Here is a 21,083-nt window from a genome sequence, read left to right as displayed (position 1 = left end):
TGTATTCTGGATAGTCATCCTTTTCTTGGTGAATAGCTTACGAATATTTTTTTTTTCCCTATCTGTCAGTTGCCTCTTCACCCTGATTGTTTTCTTTGCTGTGCAGAAGCATCTTAGTTTGATATAATATTGTCTATTATTTTTGTTTTTTATTGCCTCTGTGTTTTGGGTTTCATCCAGAATGTTATTGCTGATACATTTACCTTGATGTGGTTCCAAAACATTTTATTGTCATAATTTAAGAGTTTCATGATCTTGTTTGAATCTTTTATATATAATATCCAAGTTATATACGATAACACACTTTACCCATTACTGTTTGCTGAGGTGACTATCTCTTCTGTACGGAAAATTTTAGTCACTTTTTGAAAGAAAAATTAATTATAGATTCTTTGATTTATTTCTATGGTATGTGTTCTGTTCTACTCATCTACATACGTATTTATATGTATTTGAATTTATAAAATACCAAGATCAATGGTTACAATAGCTTTAGAGTAGAGTAGATAATGAAATTTTTATTCAGTTCTTTATATAGAATATATGTCAATATTTTCATCTGGCTTATTTTACTTGATAATAAATAAACAGTTCCATCAATTTACTGCAAATGTCTGGATTTCCAATCATCTGTTAATATATTAGGTATTGTGAATAGCCCTTTAATGAAAAAGGAAATGTAGATATCTGTTTCATATACATTATTTCTTCTCAAGAAATAAATTATAGGCATTGAAATCATTGATGGCTTATTTGGAAAATGGTTTGAGCTGTGAAGCTATACAGCACTTTTGTAAGGTACTGAATCTAATGCCTATAAATAATTAGAGCCCTGTGAATATTTTTCACTAATTTTGTACACTTTATGGAATTCATTGTAAAAGTTGGAGTAATCCCTTTCTCACCAGTTAGAGAAAGTGAGTTTTGAATTAACCGATGACTTTTAAAACTTCATGAGATTTTGGATTTAGTAACAGAACTGAAGAGTAACTGATTGTTTATAATCATATATTTAATTGCTAAGAAATAAAGTTGGAAGAAAATTATATATTGCTCTTTTATATTGAAAAGTAACCATGGGGGCCCGACAGTGTGGCCTAGCAGCTAAAGTCCTCGCCTTGAACGCTCCAGGATCCCATATGGGCACCGATTCTAATCCCAGCAGCTCCACTTCCCATCCAGCTCCCTGCTTGTGGCCTGGGAAAGCAGTCGAGGATGGCCCAAAGCTTTGGGATCCTGCACCCATGTGGGAGACTTGGAAGAGGTTCCTGGCTCCTGGCTTCGGATCGGCACACCACTGGCCATTGCCCTCACTTGGGGAGTGAATCATTGGACGGAAGATCTCTCTGTCTCTCCTCTCTGTATATCTGACTTTGTAATAAAAATAAATAAATCTTAAAAAAAAAAAAAGAAAAGTAACCATGAGATACAAAATAGTGATAAAAATTGAGTTTTGAAATGGGATTGCAGATATGTGTTGCATAACAGTGTATGTATATTTAACAGTATTCAATTGTATAATCCAAAAAAATGGAGATGTCAAAATTGATACTACGTGTTTTTTGCAACAACTATGCATGCTATTTGTTATTTAGACATTATTAATAACGTTACAGGTTGAATTTATCTTACAAGGAATGTTTGGGACCATAATATTTTGAATTTCACTTATTTGAATTTTGGAATATTTGCATATGCATAGAGATATTGAGAATGGGTACCAAAAAACATTAAATTCATTTGCTTTTCATATGCATAGTTCAAAGGTTGCTTTATACCATATTTTTTGTGACTTTTTTTAAGTGTGATCTCTCTGTCTGATGAGGGCAAGTGGGACATTTTCACTTTTAGCATTCTATCATCTTTCAAAACTATTTGGAGATCAGAACTAGGATGGCAGTTGTGCTAGAGGCTCCTACGATCTCATCACAGAGCCTACAATATGAGCGTCAATACATATGCTGTTAGTTAAAACAGAGTTCTAGTTCATATGTTATTACGATATTATTATGCGCAGCTGATTCCCGCAACCTGGTTCTTTACCATGAGCTGAAAACAGCAGAGGCACTTTTAGGAGGTTTATTCCAGCAGGGCAGGAACTGGATGGAGGTGGTGTGAGAAGAGAAAGAGAGAGAAGAAGGAAGGGGGGAGGCGAGAAGGAGAAGAGAGAGCAGAGTCACACCTGTTGTCTCTTTTATACCATTCAGGTGAGCCCCAAGGTGTGGGGTTGCGGGGATTGGGAGGGATTGAGGGCAGGCCCCAGGGGATTGGTGCCTGAGACCATCACAGGTGATTGTCTAAGAATGATTAGTAAATCAGCAGGATTGGGGAAGGAGCTAGGAGATACTGGGGGCGGGATTCTCAGGTGAAATGCCAGGTTACATCTGATTGGTGGATGGCTAGACTGGCATGAATTTTGTGAGCTGTCTGGAAGGAAATGGCCCTGGGTTCAGGGTGGGATATTCGAATAACTCCTTACATATGCCAAGTCACCTTTATTAGAACTACACAAGCCAGGTGAGAGATCGTGGTGACTTACCTTGTTACAATCCTAGGAAAAGTTTCTTTGCAGACGGCAAAGGAGAAGAACTTGCCCATTTTCCCCTCAATTCTAAGGAGTATGGCCAAAACACATGCCTCTTACTTCTCAGCAGGAAAGTGAAATGAATGCTGGAATCTTTGTTTAACAATTCAATTGGGTTGAGTCCAGCAGTCTCTGTTTTCATTCACCACTTGTTGCCATGGTAGCAGCCAGCATCACAGAAAGCCTTGGTAACCTGGGGCCCAACAATGCACGTGGCTGGGAGACAGATTCAAGTGTAATCCACTTTAGGTTTGAGGGGTCACCTCTATCACCTCGCTTTTAGCCTTGAGAAAACAGTAAAAAATCCAAAGATTATTGGGGTAGGCCCACACTGAGAAGATCCTACTGGTCCCTGTGTTAACTCTTAACAATCAAGTCCTCTTTTCAGGATAAGGTTTCCTCAATAAGCCAAGATATCAGATGCAGCGGGACACTTCGTAAGTCCTTTATTCCAACAGGAAAAGGGTGGGAGCAGTGGCAGAGGGAGGGAGAGAGAAGAGAGAAATGAAACCTCTCCTGCCATGGTGGCAGGAGGGGGTTGTGGGGGAGTTGGGAGTGGGGACAGGAGGAAGAGGACCAGGGAAGGGCTTGGCAGGGGAAGGTGACAGTACACCAAGCGGAAGCGACACACGCTGGAGTGTGCCTGTTTTGTGGCAGGGGCGGGTGTCATGATGCTGTGAGGGATTGGTGGATAGGATTGTCGGAGCCAGGGAATTGGTAGGTGGGCCGAGGTTAGCAGGAGGGGTTGCGAGGGTTTGGTGGAGAGGGCTGTTCCAGCGGATTCATGGGAATCCAGAGTGGCCTGAGATTTTTGAGCCATGGGAAGGGAAAGCAGATATTTAAAACAGTACTGAGTCTAATATGGCAAGGGCCTTCATGGCCGATGTTCGAGTCACTCCTCATACCAAGTTCCCTGGGCAGTGTCTGGAGACAGCCTCTGGACCAGCTGCAGTGCCCAGTGATGTATGATCCTGGTTGAACAGCCTTAGAGTATTATGCCAGCCTGTATCACCTGTGTCTAATAAATACATCAACGTCTAATGTTCCCGCATGAACAGCAGCAGACAGATCAGAGCATGGTGAACCTTAGGCCCACACCACAGGTTTGACTGAGGGACCCTGGTTGTGATTAACATCATGACATTCGTGAGCACAAGTAAATAAATTTTTGCCTCACACAGGCCAAGTAAGAGGCTTGTAGGAATGTACTACCCATTTTTAGGTACTTTAACAATTCATACTGAATAGCACATCATCTATGGATTTGAGACCAATGTGAATTTAGGGAATAAGACAAGACAGAAGCAGTGAAAATATATTAAAAGATGAACAGGATTAACCTGCAATTTTGGATGTTAGCTGCTGCTCAAATAGCAGAGATTTAAATAGGCTCAGAGAAAATCTAACCACTGTTTAAAATTTCTGAAAGAATGCTCATAAATGAAGCCAGATCACTATAATTGTTCACCCTGTCCATCCAAAAATATTAAAAACTTCTAGCTTAACTGCATATTTACCTAAAGAATAAAATAAAATGCTAGGAAACAACTATATATGAATTGATATTTCCAAATGATCATATGAAGATTTCAAATTAGATCAAGAAAACTCAGTGAAATTCAAAGAATAAAGAGAAATGATTCAATATTTTAACAGATTTATTAAAATGTTAAAGGTGGTAAAACAAATTAATCACAATTCTTCAAATGAAATACATATTATTTACAATAAAATGTAGCAGATGACATCAATAACAGATTAGAGCAAAATTTTTTATTTGCTAGAAGGCTGACCTTTGGAAAATGCACAGTAGAAAATGAAAAACAAATTAAAGGAAGAAACCTTTATTCCTTTTTTTTTTTTGAATTCAAAAGGTGCTTAAGAATGTTAAAGGGGTAAGGACAGAACAACTGTCCAAAACCAGAGAAACATGCAGCTATCTAGGCACCAAAGGTTCAAAGATCAACAGATTCAACCGAACCCCGTCTACCCTAAGGCATATTATAATTAGCCTCTCCAAGGTTAAAGATAATGAGGGGATTCTCAAAGTTGCAAGAGAAAAAAAAAGAAATAACAAATATAGAAAGTTGGATATCCTGCAGAAACTTTACAGGTTACGAAAGAATGGGATGAGGCATTTATAGTATTGAAGGACAAAGCTTAGCAGCCAAGAACATTGTATTCAACAAAGCTATTCTTCACCACTCTTGGAGAGACAGACATTATAAGACAAATGAAAACATAGAATTTACCACCACCAAACCTGTATTACAAGAAATATGAAGAAACTCACACTGATAAAAAGATGCTAATAAGTAAAAAGTATACAATAGAAGTTAGAAAAATCACTGGTAAGAGTTATTAAACAAATTTATAAGGCTCTCATATTTTAAGCATGGCATGTAAACTGTATGTATCTTAAGAGACAGGCTGTATTGAAACAAGACAAAATGTAGCATAGAAAATCAAAATGTGGAGAAAAATAGAGCACAGATGTATAATTTGGGGGGTGGGATTTGTTATCTCTTTTCTTTCGGGTACCAGTTCACTTCCAAGTTGCGCTACTTCCCATCCAGCTCCTTGGTTATAGCTTGGAAAGTAGTAGAGTATGGTCCAAAGCCTTGGAACATTGTACCCTTGTGGGAGACTTAGAAGAAGCTCCTGTCTCCTGGCTTCGGATCACTTCAGCTTTGAACTTCGCAGCTACTTAGGCTGTGAGCAAGCGGAGGGAAAATCTTTCTGTCTCTCTTGTTGTAAGTCTGATCTGTCTTTCTAATAAAAATAAAAGATTTTTTTAAATTCTCCAATTACAAGACATAGTGTGACAGGGTGGATATAGACAGGATTCAGCTATATGTTGTTTACAAGAAACTCACTTCACCACTAGGGACACACATAGCCTGAAAGCGCAAGGGCGGAGTAGCAAAATTCTTCTAAATGAAACCCAAGAGGAATCAGGAGAAGCACCTGTCTCTTTCTGCTACTGCACCTTTCACATGAGTCAATCAGCGAATAAAGAAATTGCTTTTTTAAAATTCAGAACCAATGAAATGGAGAGAGAACTTCCCCAAATCTGTGGGATATTTCACAAGCAACACTAAGGGGGGATTTTATGGCAATTGATACTTTCATTAAAAAAAAGAAATGAGCTCTAATAATCAACTTAAAAATGTACTTTAAAGAGCTAGATACACAAAAACAAATCAAATCTCAAACTGTTAGGAATAAAGAAATAGTAAAATTCAGAGCACAAAGAAATGTCATAAAGAATAAATGAAGCAATGCAAGAATCCAGTGAATGAAACAGTTGATGCGTTGATAGGTTTTGAAACAAAAATAAATGAGAGGATACAAATGTATATAACAAGACATAAAAATGGAGAAAGTCTGTTTAACCACATATATGAAAAGGATTTTTTGACATTACTGCGAGCAATTATTTGACAATAAATGTATTAGCCTAAAGGAAATAGACAAATATAACCAACCAAGATTTAATCATGAAGTGGAATATCTAAACCAACCATTAACAAATAGCAAGCTTAAACTAGTAAACAGATCAACAAATAAAGAGAATCCCAGAACCAGATGATATCACTGCTGAAACCCACAATTATTTTTAAAGTGACTTATTTGTAAGGTGAGTTAATGAGAAAGAGAGGAAGATAGGGGAGAAAGGAAGAAAGACACACACACACACACACACACACACACACACACAGTCTTCTATTTGCTTGTTTACTCCCCAAATGGGTGCAATGGACTGAGCTGCACCAGGCTGAAATCAGGAGCCAAGAGCTTCATCTACTTCTCCCATATGAGTGTCCACAGCCCAAGTACTTAGACCGTCCTTCATGGCTTTTACAGGATCATCAGCACGGAGTTGGATTAGAAGTTGAGCAGTCAACTGATACTAGTGTCTATATGGGATGTTGGCATTTTAGATAGCAGCTTTGCTGTCATGCCATAAAGTTGACCACTTCAACAATCTTTTAAACAATTTAGTACTAATCTATCTTAACTAATTTCAAAAAATAGAGAGAGAACTTTTTCAAATTCTTTCTGTAGAGGTAGCATTACCTTGTTACCAAAACTGGAAAAGGATGCAAGAGAACAGAAAGCAGTGGTGGTGGCAGTGATGGTTGGCATTCCTTGTAAGACAGTAGATTAAGCCCTGACTTGGGAAACCCACATCCCATATCAGAGTGCCAGTTCAAGTCCCAGCTGCTCTGCTTCCAATTCAGATTCCTGATTTTTCATACTGGCATTTAACAAAAGATGTTTCAAATACGGGAAACTAGAATAGACTTGTAGGGCTCCTGGCTTCAGCCTGACCCAGCCCTGCCAGTTACAGGCATTTAGGAAAGGAGCTATTGAATGGGAAATCTTTCTCTGTCTGCATCTCTCTATTGCTCTGCCTTTCAACTAAATGATCTAAAATGAGGGCAGATACTGTTTTAAGAAAGAAAGTTACAGGACAATATCCTTGACTGTTATGCATTTAAAAGTTCTCATCAAAATACTAACAGAACAATAGACTGTAATCTTGATGAAGTGGCATTCATCTCTGCAATGAAACCATGGAAAATTGAGAAAATGTGATGTATCAATAGAAAAACAGAGCAAAAACATATGATCAACTCAACAGATGCAGAAATGGAACTGATACGTTGAGCATAACTTCATGATAAAAGTTCTGACCACATTAGGTACAAAGGCAACCTACCTTAACATATTAAAGTCATATGTAAAAAGTCAATAGTTAGCATAGTCTTGTGAAGGGAATACCTGAAATATTTCTGAGAGTAGGAAGAAAGACAGGGATATTTACTTTTATGACTTTTATCAAACATATTATGAGTAAACATACTTAATAAACAAATTTAGAAAATGTGGGGACCAGCACTCTGGCACAATGGATTAAACCCTTGCATGCAGCACTGGAAACCCATAAGGGTGCCATTTCAAGTCCTAACTTATCCACTTCTAATCCAGCACCCTACTAATGTGAATGGAAAAGCAGCGGGAGATGTCTTAAGTGTTTTGATCTCTGCACCCAGGTGGGAAACCCAGAGGAAGTCTTGGCTTCTGTTTTCAGCCTGGGCCATTCAAGATGTGAGCCAGAGGATAGCATTCCTTTCTCTCCGTCTCTCGCTCTCTGTAACTCTACCTTTCAAATAACTAAAATAAGCCTTTGCCTTTTCACTTATCAAATTTATAAGACACCAAGAGATTGTGCAAAAGTCAGTATCATTGCTCTGCATAAATCTTGAATCAGCTGATAAAGATGGCAGAGAAGCAATTCCATGCTATAAAATTAAAACATCTGGAAATAAATTTAATCAAAATGTAGGCTATTTCTGTAATGAATGCTATAAGTGAAAAAAAATATATGTATGTATAATGATAACTGTAAATTACTGAAAGTAATTGAAGAACCTGGCACGGTAGCATAGCGGCTAGTCCTTGTCTTGCATGCGCCGGGATCATATATGGGCACCAGTTCTAATTCCAGCTTCTCACTAGCTTTCTGCTTGTGGACTGGGAAAACAATAAAGGATGGCCCAAAGCCGTGGGAAACCCAGAGGAGGCTCCTGGCTCCTGGCTTTGGATTGGCTCAGCTGCAGCCACTTGGGGAGTGAATCAGCAAACGGAAAGTCTTCCTCTCTGTCTCTCCTCTCTCTATATGTATGAATTTCCAATAAAAATAAATAAATCTTTAAAAATTATTTTAAATCATATAGTGGATATGAAAAACATTGGAAATTAGAAAATATAAGACATACTGCTAGCTGAATACAGCTTAGGGAAAATTTCGGCATGGTCTTTTTGGCTTCATATATTTTAAGTAAATTGTATCAAGTAAGATATAAGACATGGAATTTTATCAATAATGATTTTATATTTGTAATGTGGTAATTTTTTTACCTATGCAATGAAACGCTTGAGCTCTTCCACAGAAATCAAATAACTGTCTTATTGTAGTAATTTTTTAGTAATGCTGCCTATTTCCATGAAATTAAATATGTACTATAGAATAGTTGAGTTTGGCTACCCATTGCCTATGTAAAAATTGTTTTTCAGATGAAACTTCACACCATTTCTGCAAGTAGCTGGGTAGATTGTATCCGTGAGCCACAATCGGTATCTTCATAATGCAGAATGCCAGGCTGTTTCTCTCTCAGTCTACTAGAAATGTTTGAGTAAGTTGTGACAATGGTAATAGTTCTGGGGATAAGGGAATGCTGGGATTGTGATTTTCTGATTAGAATAGGCATGTATTCATCTAAGACATAGCTCTCACAGTGTAAATATTTTCAGAAGGAAAAAAGAAAAAACTTCACAGATGAAAATTGCAGAAGCCTACTCTTAGGACCAATGCAGTTCAGAGGAAGAAAGGAGCAAAGCTGTGTTTTTGGAATCACAGCAGGTTCTAATTGTTCTGGAGAGAATTGCCTGGGGTGGGTATGTTTCAACCCATCCTATGGTATTTAGACAGGAACCTTTCAGCAGCATGTGGCATGGTTTGAATATCATAGGAACACATTGGGGAAGATTGCTCTTAGTACTTCTGCATTAATCAAAAGACATGAATTGTTGAGCTTCACTGAAAGAAAAAAAAAACAGTATTCAGTGATCTGCTTTCCTTAGAGCGTGAACAAAAGCTTTTTCATCTCAGTAAAGGAAAGTAGAATCAGCGTATGACAACCTAGAAAATAAATGGCTTTAAGGAATTTCACAAGCTCATAAATCTGGAAGTGACCTTGAAAGGTCAACCGAACTACACATTTAGACCACACCTAAGCCAATCCTGTAGAGATAAGACTCTGCCCAGATAAATGTATTATTAGAATCTTTGGCAATAGTAACTAAATGATCTCTGAGCTCTTTCTGTCCAAGAAAAATCTCTTTTAGTTTGTATCTCTGGTATCTTTTAGGAAAATTAATGAAAACTACAAATGTATTAATCAACTAATTTTTTTATTAAACTCAAGAAAAAATATCAACTCTGCTTGAAGTAAGGTATGCTGTAAGCTATCACTTTCTGTTTTTAAAGATTTATTTATTTTTATTGGAAAGTCAGATACACACAGAAGAGGAGAGACAGAGAGGAAGATCTTCCATCTGATGATTGACTCCCCAAGCAGCCGCAATTGCCAGAGTTGAACAGATCCAAAGTCAAGAGTCAGGAGCCTCTTCCGGGTCACCCACATTGGTGCAAGGTCCCAAGGCTTTGAGCTGTCCTCCACTGCCTTTCCAGGCCACAAGCAGGGAGCAGGGTGGGAAGCGGGGATGCTAGGATTAGAACTGGTACCTATATAGGACCCCAGCAGGTGTAAGGCAAGGACTTTAGCAACTAGGCCACCACGCTGGGTCCAAAATATTCACTTTTAACCTCATAGGTCTTCATATTAGTACAATATTTGAGGAAAACAGTAAACAATGTAATATTGCTTTATTTTTACTTCTTCAGTTTTATTTTTAGTACTCCGTATTTTATAACTTGTTTACTTTGGGAATAGAGGATTTTGTTGTATTTTTTTCTGATTTCTCTATTAAAGTATTTTACTGGCATTATAATAGTCACAGGTGACTTTTTTTGCCAGAAAAACTTTCAAAATATGAAAGCCTTATTATCTGCTAAAAAAATACAAATCACACTATTAATAGAAGCAACGTTTTGGGACTAATGTATCTTTCTGAAATTTTATTTTACTTATTTGTAAGGTATAGTGACTAGAGAGCATGGAGCAACAGGGATCTCCCTACACTGGATCATTTCCCAAATGACTAGATAGAATTAGGAGATTCATGTAACTTTTATTGAGCATGGCTGGGTTGGATGGAGTTGGGGAGTCTGTTGATCTTTTCTGACCATTAAGTTTGAGATGACTTTTAGTTACACAAGTAGACATCTGCAAGCAATTTAAATATGAATATTGATTTTATAGACCATTTCCAGGCAGGAGACACGCATTTGTGTGTGTTGAGCATATTGATCATATTTTAAGCTGTGTGACTTAAACAGATTACCACATACTTGAAAGGCTAAAGCAAGTATTAATCCCATTAATTTTTTTTAAAGATTTATTCATTTTATTACAGCCAGATATACACAGAGGAGGACAGACAGAGAGGAAGATCTTCCGTCCCATGATTCACTCCCCAAGTGAGCCGCAACGGGCTGATGCGCGCCAATCCGAAGCTGGGAACCTGGAACCTCTTCCGGGTTTCCACGCGGGTGCAGTGTCCCAATGCATTGGGCCGTCCTCCACTGCTTTCCCAGGCCACAAGCAGGGAGCTGGATGGGAAGTGGAGCTGCCGGGATTAGAACCGGCGCCCATATGGAATCCCGGGGCTTTCAAGGCAAGGACTTTTGGCCGCTAGGCCACGCCGCCGGGCCCAATCCCATTAATTTTTAAACAGAAGATATTGCTCTTTATATCAATGTCATTATCACTTTAATATCAGGTTAAACTCACTGAAACTTTGTATTTTTAAAAAATAAATATTCATTTTCTGTTGTGAAGAACAGAAACAGAAAGAACAGGCTGGGCTTTTGAGAGTCATTAAGACATTATCTTGGATAGGTGTAGTGTAGTGTTTGGGTCTGAGTCACAGCTCTGCTTCTCATTTCAGCTTCCTGCAAATGTGTACTCTTGGAGGTGGTTCAAATGCCACTTAGGTGGGAGGCCTCAATGGAGCTCCTGGCTCCGGCTCTGGCTTTTTTTTTTTTTAAAGATTTATTTTATTTTCATTACAAAGTCAGATATACAAGAGGAGGAGAGACAGAGAGGAAGATCTTCCGTCCTAATGATTCACTCCCCAAGTGACCGCAAAGGCTGATGCTGCCCCGATATAATGCCAGGAGCCAGGAACCTCCTCCAGGTCTCCCACGTGGGTACAGGGTCCCAAGGCTTTGGGCTGTCCTCGACTGCTTCCCCAGGCCACAAGCAGGAAGCTGAATGGGAAGTGGAACTTCCGGGATTAGAACCGGCGCCCATATGGGATCCTGGTGCGTTCAAGGTGAGGACTTTAGCCGCTAGGCCACCACGCTGGGCCCCTGGCTCTGGCATGATTCAACCTTGACTATTGCAGATATTTGCAGGAATGAGCCAGTGGATGGAAGTTGTGCTTCTCTCTGATTTCAAAATAAACTTTCGAGAAGTCAATAAAAAAGAGCATGGGATTTGGAACTGCCAACCTCAGCTTCACCTAGTAAACACTGAGTATTGAAATACAATAGTACAAAACAAAATTATCCAGTAAAACACAAAGACTAAGTTGCTATTTTTTGTTAGTGCAATATTATCTGCCTCAATGGAGTACTGTGAGAATGAGATGGAAAAACTTATATCAAAGGCTGATATATAGGGCAGAAAAGAACTATCATGTGATGCACTTTAATTTCAATAGACATAAACTGTTCACAAGTCAGATATACAGGAGGAATGAACTGAAGCAGAAACAATACAGTGAAAAGTCAAATGAGTTTGTAATTTGTAAATTCTCATGATATCTCTCTTCTTATATTGCTGCTTTACGTTTCCTGTTCACTGGTTGTTCACTCTATGGTCTTCACATATTAAAATAATGTTATGCTTGATCTTTTTAAGAATTATTTTTGTTACAGAAGCAGATGGACTGAGACAAGGAGATACAGAAAGATCCTCTGTCCACTCATTCACTCCCCAAGTGGTCGCAATGGCCAGAGTTGAGCTCATTCATCTGAAGCCAGGAGCCAGGAGCTTTTTCTGAGTCTCCAACATAAGTGTTATGTCCCAAAGCCTTGGGCCATCCTTCACTGCTTTCCCAGCCCATCAGCAGGGAGTTGGATGGGAACTAGAACAGGTTGGACATGAATTAGCATTTTTGTAATATTTTTATTTTACTTGGTGGACAAACTTCATATATTTCACAATACAGCTTTAGGAGCAGAGTGGTACTTTCCACCCTACCCTCCTTTCTGTTCATGTTCCCACTCAACCATTTCCTTCCTTAGTATCATGATTTTTTTACTTTTTAAAATGACATACTTTAAGTTAATTTCACAATCACAATCTTTACACTCTGTTAGGTAAAGAATTCAACAAACAGCAGATAGGAAAATTAAATGGCATTTTATTATGTTCCTCAAGCTTATAGACAAAGACTGTAAACAATAATCAATTCTCAAAATGTCAACTTTGCTCATATAGATTACAATTTTGTTTTAAAAATTAGTATCTGCTTAGGAAAGATGAAAATTGACAGCTCATTACAAAATTAGATAAGGCTTCTAAAATAGTTCCCTTAGCTTTGAGAAAGAATGGAAACAATGCTGATGCTGACAGCCATGATAGTTCATAATTTTGTATATTAGTAGTTGGAAACTGTCACAACTTCTTCTTTTGTAAATTTTAAACAGAGAGTTTAAGTAGGAGAAATGCTATGGTGTTTTGTGTCATCTGATAAAATTGGTACTTAAATAAAATGAACAATTTGTCTGCTTTAATAAGTAGAGTGGCAACATATTAACATTTTGGGCCGGGTTAATGAATTTCACGTCAGAGGGAGTGCTTGTTCATGTAAGTGAAATGCAGTGACTCTTAATACCTGTCCCCTGCAGAGGTCCTGCTTATGATCTAGCTCCCCACATGGATAATGTAGCCTGAGGCCATGATGACATGAGCATGAAAAAATTCAGAGTTCATAAAAGCATACAATATATATCTCAAAAACTAAGTGTTTTTTTTTATCCATTTTATTGTATTGTTGTTGACAATCTTTACATAGTTAACTATAGTTGAAGGAAAAACAAGAAAAAGAAAAAAAAAGGTTCAGGGGGATAGGGAGGTGGGCAATGCTATTATGTCCATATTGTTTCCATCATGTATCTGAGGTAAAGGGGGATATTGAGGGAGAAGCCCCACCTGGTTTCCCGCCCACCCCAAGTCCCGGATGTGGGGCATGCTCTGAGATATGTGCTCAAGTGGAGTTCATAGTTCTCCAGTTATGAGTCACTGCCAGTTTCGCTCGATGAGGTGGTCCACTGATTGATATGGTCCATCATGAAGTCTCCATTTGTCCCATATTTCGCTGCCAACATGTAGCTGAGATGAATGATTGTCCTATTCTGTCTTCTGTCTTTTCTTGGTTAGAATTCTGAGTCCAGCAGTTCAAGTGGGGAGATCTCCAAAGATACTTTGAGGTATTCCCAGATTAGTTTCTTGTGTGTTCTAGCAAGCACAGGGCCCGGCACAGTCCATCACCCTGATCAGCTGGTGGTTGCAATTGCTGGGTTGGTTCTGTTTTCAGTCCCGAGTTGCACTGGAACCAATGGGTGTTGCAGTCCAGTCTGGTTCGGCCCTTACATCAACCAGTGGGAGCTGCAGCCTAGTTGGGGCGACCCACAATAACCCCCACCAGGCCCGCCCCCTATCCTGGTTTGCCAGTATGTGTAGCAGAAGACCAATCTGTCCCCCATCCCATTTGGCTCTGGTACTTGTCAATGGGTATTAAAGCTTAGTTTTATCTAACCAACTCAACCATCCAGCCCTCACAGATATTGTTGAGTACCTCTCTATCTAGCCATCCCAGCCCCCGTCCTAGTTTTCATGCCCTCCCACAGGAATAGTGACCCAAGAAGGGGGAACCCACTTTTTCCCTCCCAGGTCTCTCTATCCCGGTTTATGCACTCTTTAGGTGGTCCTGTGATTTGACTCGACAGAATTAGTCCCCAGTGCCAGCTTCTGCCAGCTGAAGCTGTGGACCTGATCTAGTCCACATGCAGCGCACAGGTGTTGTAGCCTTGCTTAGTCGTGTCTGTCTCCATCCCAGCCCACGCTCTCCAGTGGGAGTGGCTGTCCAGCGAGGGGGCCAGCCCCTTAACCCCCCCGCCAGCTTTGCCCCTCCCTTCCTGGATCTCACGTGTGCTGGATGGGTGCTGCATTCATATCCAGTACAGGCAACCACGCCCTGGCGTTCCATAATGTGTACTGGTTTTGTCGCAACCGAACCCGGCCCATTCCACACTCTGTTCTGGTGATCGGATTTGCCAGAGGATGACATGAACTGATTCAGCCTGGTCTGCTCCTGACCCATGCCGAATGCATGCCAGTGGGAAACTTTCCATGGCCTATTCTGGGCTGTTTCCAATCATGCTTCTCGCGCTTACCTGCAGGGACTGTGTCCTGCCAGAGGAGTTGCCCAGGCTCCTCCATCAGAACCCCTCCCAATGCCAGATTTTGCGCTTGCCAGGGGGTTCTTGAGCCAACCCTACTCAGTTCACCTCCTGTCCTAGCAGGAACAGTGGCTTTTCCTGGCTGGCTTTCACCCCATTCTGACTCTTGTTGTTGGATGTTTCAGCCCAGCCATGGCTCGTCCATACCCACATACAGCTCACACATGGCTCAGAAGGGGATTGAGACCCAGCCTAGTCAGTCCCACATCTACCCTGTTTCTCCATAACACCAGATGGTGTTGGGATCTGAACCGGCCTGGTGCATCCAATCCCAGCCCACACTAGTGCCTCGGGTGACTGCAACTGTTTTCTAGATAGAACGCAGCCCCCATTCCAGCACATACACCCCTTGGTGGGAACCTCATCCCAGCTGTGGCATCCCAGATTGGGACCGTTCCTAGCCGTGAATCACGCACCTGCACGTGGTTGCTCCAAGGACCATTAGGTGTCAGCCTGCTAGACAAGCCGGAGCTTATCTTTTACTTGATAGGTGTTCAAAGCTCAGCCTTATTAAGGGATTGGAAGTTCTTCAAAGGAAGAGTTGCTGGTATTGGGAATCTTTAGGATTGACTCAGATCCCAGAAACAGTGGGGTCACTCTAGAGCTATCTCAGCAGCGATTCAGACGTCCAATACCCCAGAGCTCCCCGGACGGGCGGCCAGCAGGCTCAGCCTGGCGCCAAATGGTGCATTGGCCGCCCGGGCCCAGCCCGCCATGAGCCATGGGCACATGGCGGACTGGGTTCGGGATCCGAGCTAGACGTCCTCTCCCGCAGCCCTCGGCTCGCCTCTGGCAGCCGGAGGTGTAATCCTGCAGGCCCGAGGTTGCGCCCCTCCCCAATCCCGTTCACCACCCAATGAGGGTGGCGGGTGGGCCCCGGACATGCCCAGTCACGGAGGCCTCCCCCCTCGGCGTACTCACCCCGGAAGGAAGCAGGCCCCGCACCCAGGCATGTCCGGGCCCAGCCCGCCATGAGCCATGGGCACATGGCGGACTGGGTTCGGGATCCGAGCTAGACGTCCTCTCCCGCAGCCCTCGGCTCGCCTCTGGCAGCCGGAAGTGTAATCCTGCAGGCCCGAGGTTGCGCCCCTCCCCAATCCCGTTCACCACCCAATGAGGGTGGCGGGTGGGCCCCGGACATGCCCAGTCACGGAGGCCTCCCCCCTCGGCGTACTCACCCCGGAAGGAAGCAGGCCCCGCACCTAGGCATGTCCGGGCCCAGCCCGCCATGAGCCATGGGCACATGGCGGACTGGGTTCGGGATCCGAGCTAGACGTCCTCTCCCGCAGCCCTCGGCTCGCCTCTGGCAGCCGGAGGTGTAATCCTGCAGGCCCGAGGTTGCGCCCCTCCCCAATCCCGTTCACCACCCAATGAGGGTGGCGGGTGGGCCCCGGACATGCCCAGTCACGGAGGCCTCCCCCCTCGGCGTACTCACCCCGGAAGGAAGCAGGCCCCGCACCCAGGCATGTCCGGGCCCAGCCCGCCATGAGCCATGGGCACATGGCGGACTGGGTTCGGGATCCGAGCTAGACGTCCTCTCCCGCAGCCCTCGGCTCGCCTCTGGCAGCCGGAGGTGTAATCCTGCAGGCCCGAGGTTGCGCCCCTCCCCAATCCCGTTCACCACCCAATGAGGGTGGCGGGTGGGCCCCGGACATGCCCAGTCACGGAGGCCTCCCCCCTCGGCGTACTCACCCCGGAAGGAAGCAGGCCCCACACCTAGGCATGTCCGGGCCCAGCCCGCCATGAGCCATGGGCACATGGCGGACTGGGTTCGGGATCCGAGCTAGACGTCCTCTCCCGCAGCCCTCGGCTCGCCTCCCTGTTTTTTTTTTTTTTTTAAAAAAAACTTTTTCCCTATTTTGGGAAATTATAGCATAGTAAATTATTACTCAAGGAAAATGAGAGTGCATTAAAAGACATATCAACCTGAATAAGCCATGCTCATCTCATGGTATAATCATATGATTGAACATAATCCAAAAGTATTACAAATACATATTATATACATGTTAGTAACTGCCTGGAGTATGTAGATGAATAGATTCAATTTAGAAGATATTTCCGCGTTTTAAAAGATCTATTTATATGAAAGGCAAAGTGACAGAGATCCATCCACTGATTGAGTCACCCAAATTACTGTAATGATTGGGGCTATACTTAAGTAAAGCCAAGCTCCTAGAACTCTCTCCAGGTCTCCCATCTGGATGTCTTAAGGTAACTAAACCTTTAGGCCTTCTTGTGCTGCCTTCTTAGGCTCGTTAGCAAAGAGCTGGAATCTGAAGCTGAGTAGCTGGATTAGAACCAACACTATTGTGGGATGTCAACATTGCAGGTGGAATACTAATTTGCTTTACCACAACAATAGACCTGGCATAGAAAATATCACACCTACCCTACATCTTAACATTTTCCAGAAATTTATGATTTCCTGCATTGTAAGTTACATTTAATAATAAGTCATGAACTGAATACAAAATTAATTTTACTAGAAGTGGATCAGTAAATGTGTTGCCTTTGTAATTTACTTTTTTTTTCAAAGTCAGATGTATATAGAGGAGAAGAGACAGAGAGTAATATCTTCTGTCCGAAGAATCACTCCCCAAGTGACTGCAATGGCCGGTGATACACCAATCCAAAGCAAAGAGCCAGGAGCTCTTCCGGGTATCCCATGCGGGTGCAAGGTCTCAGGCTTTGGGCCGTCCTCAACAGCTTTCCCAGGCTACAAGCAGGGAGCTGGGTGGGAAGTGGGGCTGCCAGGATTAGAACCTGTGTCCTTATGGGATCCCAGCATATTCAAGGCAAGGACGTTAGCCACTAGGCCATGGTGCCAGGCCCTGTAATTGACTTTATTGCCCAACTTTTGGACCCAATTTCAGAAATGAATTATTTTAATTATTTTAATTTTAGAATTCACATCAGAGAAGTAATCGATTTTTCATTGATATTAACACTGATTTAAAATGCATGTAAGATACTTAACAAATCAATTACTTTACATATTAGAGAAAGTTTAATTGCAAACAGTATCAAAAAACCAACCTCCTACCAAGAGTCACAAATTGGTTTCAAGTGACAGCTTTGGTCTGAGGTGTCATGGCACAGTGAGCTGAACCAAAATCACAGGTATTCCTCTATATGGACACTAGTTTAGGTCCCAGCTATTTCACTTCCAACCCCGAATCCCGCTGATATGAAAAGAACAGCTCAACTAGTTGCCATCCTGTCATGCGTGAGACCAAGATGGAGTTCCTCATTGCTGGCATCAGCCTGGCTTAGCCCTGGTCGTTGTGGCCTTTTGGGAAGTGAACCAGATAACAGAATAGCTCTGTCTCTCTTTCTTAACTCTGCCAGATAGATAGATAGGTAGATAGATAGATAATATAGATACATAGATAATCTTTACTAAAATAAAAGTATGTAATACATTATTGTATCGTACATAACTTTTAAAAGATTTAGTTAATTTTATTGGAGAGGTAGATATGCAGCAAGAAGGAGAGACAAAGAGATAGATCTTCCATCCTATCATTCACTCCCCAAGTAGCACAATGGCTGGAGTTGAGCCGATTCTAAGCCAGGAACCAGGGACTTCTTCTGGTTCTCCCATGCAGGGACAGGGTCTCAAGGCTTCAGGCCATTCTCTACTGCTTTCCCAGGCCCCAAGCAAGAAACTGGATGGGAAGTGAAGCAGCTGGGATATGAGTCAGTGCTCATATGGGATCCTGGCACATACAAGCCAAGGATTTAGCTCCCTAGGCCATTGCATCTGGCCCTTTTATATATATATATTTAAGATTTTACTAACTAGCTTGCCCATAGTTTCGAATTGTACAGTATCAAACTGGCTTTGTGAAGCTTCTGTTGACAGCTATTTTTTAAAATCAGAATTGCATATTTAAAATTTTCTTTTCTAGCAAAACTCCTGTTTTGTAATTAGCCATATATTGCTAAAAAAAAAAAGAGAAAAACATATTTAGCAATGTATTGCTAATGCGTCATTTATGTAAGATTTTTATCACTGCCAAAACATTATGTTATTTGAAAAGGTATCTACAATTTTATTTTATGCAAACATGTATACTCATGCTAGCCAGTACTTTCAATCCCGCATGGCACAGAAAGGGTAAGCAACCATGCAGCGAAGGGTTTTCTATAATATGGAACTTTAGGTGCAGAAAACTAGGGAGTCTCAGGCAAAGTTGTTGCCTACTTTAGCAGATACTTTTGACAAGTTTTCAAATCTTCAGCTTCAAAATCAATTCATATGTGTGTGTATGCATGTGTGTGTGTGTATGTGTGCACATTATTTGCTAAAAATAAGTAAAGTAAAATTGGCAAGTGTTCACAGTAAAAGGCATTTGCTAATTATCCATTTTGACACTTAGGACCACTGGGGGAAGTTGTGTAGGTATTGGGTCATCCTCGCCATTACCTTCCTTACGACGCACATACTTGGCGTGGAATAGGTACTCCACAAAGGTATAGGGAAATGAGCTTTTTAAAACTAGGAATTACTGATCCAAGACTAGAGAATATCAAACCTAATATTATGTCTTTTGTTTGATCTATTTTTCTATACAAAGTGTCCAAACTCCCTTGAACAACTTTGTTTCAAAGGACTTATTGATGATGTATTCAAATAAAGTATAATGATATTTAAGCATAATCTATTCAGAAAAGTCTATGTACAAAGTCATAACAGTATCAGAGATCTTCCTCTTTCTAGGTTATGTCATTATTTAGAAAATTTCTTATAAGGTCTCTGTTGAGAAGTATTCCAGAGGAACGTCCCCTATTTTAAACACTTTACTTTTTAAAAAAATTATACATTGTAAGGCAGAATGTCAGAGAAGAAGATTCAGAGAAACAGATCGTCCATCCACTGGTTCACAACTCAGTGGTCAGGACAGGGTCAAGCTAGAGCCAAGAGCCAGAATTGCTGTCTTATGTTTTCACACGGGTAGTCAGGTCTGAAGTACTTGAACTACATTCTGCCGTTTTCCCAGACACAGTAGCAGGGAACTGGATCATAAACAGAGCAGCCAAGACTTGAACCAAAGTAGTGATAAGGGATACTGAGTCCCAAGTGGCTGTTTAATTTACTGTACCACAATGCCAGTCCTTCTATTTTAAACTTAAATATCTAAAACCATTCATTTTTTTCTTTCAAACTTTAATAATGGACTCGAGAAGCATAGATTTATAAGTGAGAAATCACTTTACTCACAGTTTATTTACAAGCACTGATTAACAGCCCTGAAACATACATAGTCTTGGCTAAGAATTTTGAAGCTATTCTTCACTAGCTTTGCTTGAAGTCTTTCCTTTCTTTACCATTATAGAAAAACTGCCAACATTACTTATTTCTTCCCATATTCTGAAATTGCAAAATCATGTGGCCTGATACAAATTGATGTTTTATTTCATTTTCTAAGTTTTTGATGTCGTCTGCTGTTATGAAATATATACATTTCAATTCTGTGTTATTTTCTTAATTTCTGTTTCAATTTCTTCTCTTATATTACTCTTTTTACTTTTTTCCCTGAAACTCTTACAATTCAGATGATGTAATTCCTGAATGTCTAACCTGATTTTGTTACCTCATAGCTGCTATCCCTCTTGTTTCTTTGTCTTTGGCTCTCCTTCCTAAAATGTGTCATTATTGTTGTCTTTCAGCCCTTCCATTGAATCTAATATATCTATTATCACATTTTTAATTGCCAGGACTAGCAATTGGTTGTTTAAGTTTTACTAAGTGGGTTTCTGGCTTTGCTAAATGGAAATAGAAATAATATATTATGGTTTTGAGATTATTTGCAGCCTTAAATCTTTTCCTCCATGCATATTCTTTGCATCCAAAATACAGTTTTTCTTGGCTATTTCTTCCATCTTTTATATTAAATATTTTCTAAATATCATATGACAAATGCCTGACTTCTTAGTAAGAGTGCATTATGAAAAATCTGTGTGAGACTCTATGCGTATGAGTGGGTTTGTTCATTGTAATATTCACATGAAGATGATCTGCCTGGACTGTTTCCTTGGGAAATCCATAGTGTCAATGTATTTAAGTGTTTTTCTCTTGGACTAATCTGTTTTCCAGTAGAAGACTATTGAAAATTCCTTCTTGGATAATAAATGTGTTAAGTAATTGAATGGGGGAAGAAAATTGAAGAATGTATAATTTAAAATATGCAAATTTTCACTTAATCTACTTGCTCTCAGTTTGCAGCTCCACTATTCTGCTTGGCAGGCTTTGTGTCTGCCTGTTCGGAA

General features: G+C 40.9%; 1 long non-coding RNA gene across 1 annotated transcript in view; it reads left to right on the top strand.

Annotated features, from left to right (window-relative positions):
• Nucleotides 1-2,791: 2,791 nt before the first annotated feature.
• The window catches only part of LOC131478606 (uncharacterized), a 42,426-nt gene continuing 24,134 nt past the window's right edge, over nt 2,792-21,083 (top strand). Inside the window, exons 1-2 of the long non-coding RNA XR_009244575.1 lie at nt 2,792-3,021; nt 8,669-8,791. This is a non-coding gene — a long non-coding RNA (uncharacterized LOC131478606). The remainder of the gene's footprint in view (nt 3,022-8,668; nt 8,792-21,083) is intronic.

Source organism: Ochotona princeps, chromosome X (assembly GCF_030435755.1).
Source record: "Ochotona princeps isolate mOchPri1 chromosome X, mOchPri1.hap1, whole genome shotgun sequence".
Taxonomy (NCBI): Eukaryota; Metazoa; Chordata; class Mammalia; order Lagomorpha; family Ochotonidae; genus Ochotona; species Ochotona princeps.
Note: the sequence above shows the minus strand (reverse complement) of the source record. Positions and strands in the feature narration are given on the sequence as shown.